This window comes from Cynara cardunculus (assembly GCF_001531365.2).
Source record: "Cynara cardunculus var. scolymus isolate 2C chromosome LG 17, CcrdV1, whole genome shotgun sequence".
In the NCBI taxonomy this organism is placed as follows: Eukaryota; Viridiplantae; Streptophyta; class Magnoliopsida; order Asterales; family Asteraceae; genus Cynara; species Cynara cardunculus.
In genome coordinates, this window is record NC_037544.1 from 31099377 (window position 1) to 31103532 (window position 4156).

Consider the following 4156-nt stretch of genomic DNA (forward strand, 5'->3'; position numbering starts at 1 on the left):
TGGGGTTTGAAACCCTCAATTAGAGAATTTGTTATAGCAATGAACCCTACCACTTTTCCATTGGCAGTCGATGTAGTTGAAGTCACAGAAAGGAACAAAAATAGAAGCGATAAAGGAAAACAAATGGAAAAGAGGAATTGGGAAGGATCTTCAACAGGATATCGAGGATCCAATTCCTTTAAGTTCAACAAGAAACCAATACAGAGGTCGATGGAGAAGGTCTGTCCTAGGTGTCGACAAAATCATCAAGGAGAATGCAAACCAGAACCGATGAAATACTTCAATTGTGGTGAGATTGGACATTCCTCAAGATTCTATCCGATGAATAAAAGATGTTTCAACTGCAATTCACCGGATCATTTTAAAGACAAATGCCCACAGCTCAAAAATCCACAACTAAGTTTGGGAAATAGTATAATGGGTAGTCGAGGGAGACCAAGTATGAATAGAGGAGGGCTAGGAAGGGCGCAAGGACGATCCTTCCAAATGACTAAAAATGAGGCAGAGGCAGTTCCAGACATGGTAACAGGTACTTATTCCATCAACTCCGTATATGCTAAAGTGTTATTTGATTCTGGTGCGAACTTTTCATTCGTATCCCCTACTTTTGCTGAAATTGCATGTTTAATTTCTATGCCACTTGACAAAAAGTTGGTGGTTGACACCGCTAATAGTCAAGAAATTGTTGCTTATGTGTTCGATAATTATACCATTTCCATCGAGGGTTGTGAGTTGCCTATTCAATTATTCCCTATGCCGATGAAGGAATTCGATGTAGTGGTGGGTATGGATTCGTTAGCAAAAAATCAGGCAGCTATTTTATGTAACCAAAAGAAGATTCTATTAAGTTTCCAGGCAGAGGAACAGTCATCATAGATAGTGATCATCGGGATTATCATACCAGTCTTCTCTCCATATTGAAAGCTCGTAAAATGTCAAGGGTTTTTGGCTTATGCTGTCAATGCAAACAGAGAAGAGAAAGAATCAAAACAGATCCCAATTGTCAAAGAATACCCCAAAGTCTTTCCCAAGGACTTGTCTGGTCTTCCACCAGATAGAGCCATCGAGTTTAAAATTGACCTGATACCCTAGGCAGCACCAGTAGCCAAAACACCATACAGATTAGCCCCATCAGAGCTGAAAGAATTGGTGACTCAATTGAAGGATCTACTTGATAAAGGTTTTGTTAGACCAAGTACTTCACCTTGGGGAGCTCCGGTTCTATTTGTTAAAAAGAAGGACGAGTCAATGAGAATGTATATAGATTATCGGGAGCTTAACAAAATGACAGTTAAGAATAAATATCCATTACCCAGGATTGATGATTTATTTGATCAATTAGTTGGGGCCAGTTACTTCTCAAAGATTGATCTGTGATCCGGATATCATCAACTGAAAGTCAGACAAGAAGATGTTCCTAAAACTACGTTCAGAACAAGATATGGACATCATGAATTTTTAGTGATGCCTTTTGGCCTAACCAATGCACCAGCAGCCTTCATGGACCAAATGAACAGGGTGTGCAATGAATATTTTGATAAGTTTGTTATTGTATTCATCGATGATATTTTGATATACTCCAAATCAGAAGCAGAATATGCAGAACATCTTCACCTGATTCTGAGTCTCTTGAGGGAAGAAAAGTTGTATGCCAAGTTATCAAAATGTGAATTTTGGTTAAGGGAAGTCCAATTCCTTGGTCATGTTGTATCACAAGAAGGAATCAAAGTGGATCTATCAACAATCAAAGCAGTAGAAAAATGGGATACACCAAGAAATCCTTCAGAAGTCAGAAGTTTTCTAGGCTTGGCCRGTTATTATCGCAAATTTATTCAAGATTTTTCAAAAATAACGGTACCTCTAACCAAGTTGACTTGAAAAGACATTAAGTTTCATTGGGCCGAAGAACAAAGAAGGGCCTTTCAAACCATGAAAGATCCCTTATGCAGCGCACCAGTTCTATCTCTACCCGATGGAACGGAAGACTTCATTGTTTATAGTGATGCATCGAAGTTTGGCTTAGGCTGTGTTTTGATGCAAAAGGGAAAGGTAATCACATATGCATCACGACAATTGAAGGATCATGAGAAGCAGTACCCAACACATGACATGGAATTAGCGGCTGTAGTTTCTGCCTTAAAAATTTGGAGGCACTATTTGCTAGGAACAAAGTGCAAAATTTATACAGACCACAAAAGCCTTCAGCACTTGTTCAACCAGAAAGAGTTAAACATGAGGCAGCATCGATGGATAGAACTAGTCAATGATTATGACTGTGAAATTCTTTACCATCCAGGGAAGGCTAATGTTGTAGCTGATGCTTTAAGCCGAAAAGAAAGAAGTGGAACTATCAAAACTGTAGTGATGAAAATAAATGTAAAACTAGATTTTCATACGAATATTCAAAGATGTCAAGCAGAGGATATTAAAGGAGATCATTCAAAGGTCAAAAGAATGGGAAAAATGATTGCTAACCTAGAAAAGAACAATAAAGAAATTCTATGCTTCCAAGGAAGAATCTGGATACCACACTATGGGAATATTCGTGATATAATTCTGAAGGAAAGTCATGAATCTCGATATTCCATTCATCCAGGTACTAATAAAATGTATAAGGATTTGAAAACTTTTTATTGGTGGCCAGGACTAAAGATAGACATAGCAAGGTATGTAGAAAAATGTATGACGTGCCTACAAGTAAAGATAGAGCATCAGAGACCTTATGGAAAACTGCAATCCTTGGAAATTCCTGTTTGGAAATGGGATCACATCACAATGGATTTTATTATGAAGTTATCCCGAACCCCAAAAGGGTATGATGCCATATGGGTAATAGTGGATCGTCTATCCAAATCTGCACACTTCCTACCGATAAAAGAAAGTTATTCATTGGAAAAGTTAGTCCAGATTTATATTAAGGAAATTGTGACAAGACATGGGGTTCTACTATCTATCATCTCGGACAGAGATAGCAGAATTACATCGAAATTCTGGGAAAGTTTTCAAAAGGCATTAGGATCCCAAATTCGATTAAGCACAGCATATCATCCTCAAACAGACGGACAAAGTGAAAGAATAATTCAGACACTTGAAGATATGCTAAGAGCTTGCATCATAGATTTTGGAGGATCATGGGAAGATCATCTTCCACTAATAGAATTTGCATACAATAACAGCTATCATTCCAGTATCAAAGCGGCTCCATATGCAGTGTTGTATGGTCGGAAATGCCGAACCCCTGTATGTTGGAATGAGGTAGGTGAGAAACAACTAACATGTCCCGAAATTGTGCAAGTAACTTCTGAAAAGATTGACCAGATTCGGGAGAGAATTAAAACAGCTCAAGATCGTCAGAAAAGTTACGCAGATAAGCGCAGAAAATCAATTGAATTTTGCGTGAATGATTTAGTAATGTTGAAAGTTTCTCCCTGGAAAGGAGTTATGAGGTTTGGAAAGAGAGGTAAACTCAGTCCAATATATCTTGGTCCATTCAGAAGCTGTAAACGAGTTGGGCCAATAGCTTACCAATTGGAATTACCAGAGGAACTTAGTCTGATTCACAATACTTTCCATGTGTCAAACCTAAGAAAATGCCTTGCTGATCCTAGTATGGCAATACCACTTCTGAAGATTAAGTAGGATGAAAAACTAAATTTTATGGAAACTCCAGAAGCTATAACTGACCATAAAACCCGTGTGTTGAGAAACAAGGAAATAAGTCTAGTAAGGGTATAGTGGCGATTTAACAAAGGTTCAGAAGCAACATGGGAATTAGAATCAAATATGAAGGAAAAATATCCATGGTTATTTGAATGAATTCCAGGACGAAATTCTTATAAGGGGGAGAGAATGTTATAACCTAGTTTCAGATAACCTGGGTCAAGGTAAATTTTACATGATTATTTAATAAATTATATGATGGTATGCATGAATGTGGCAACAATAGATGATACATGAAATAAGTGCATACATGTTTTGGATAATATGAATATTTTATTGAGATAGTGATACCTTAGTAATGAAGAAAATAGGTTTTTAAAATAATAAAATCCACACCGTCATATCCAATTTTATATTATTAAAATCTTTCACCGCCTAGGTGAGGATATTTAAAGAAAAGTTTGGATAAGGTTATCCTTATCACTGTCATTCTTTT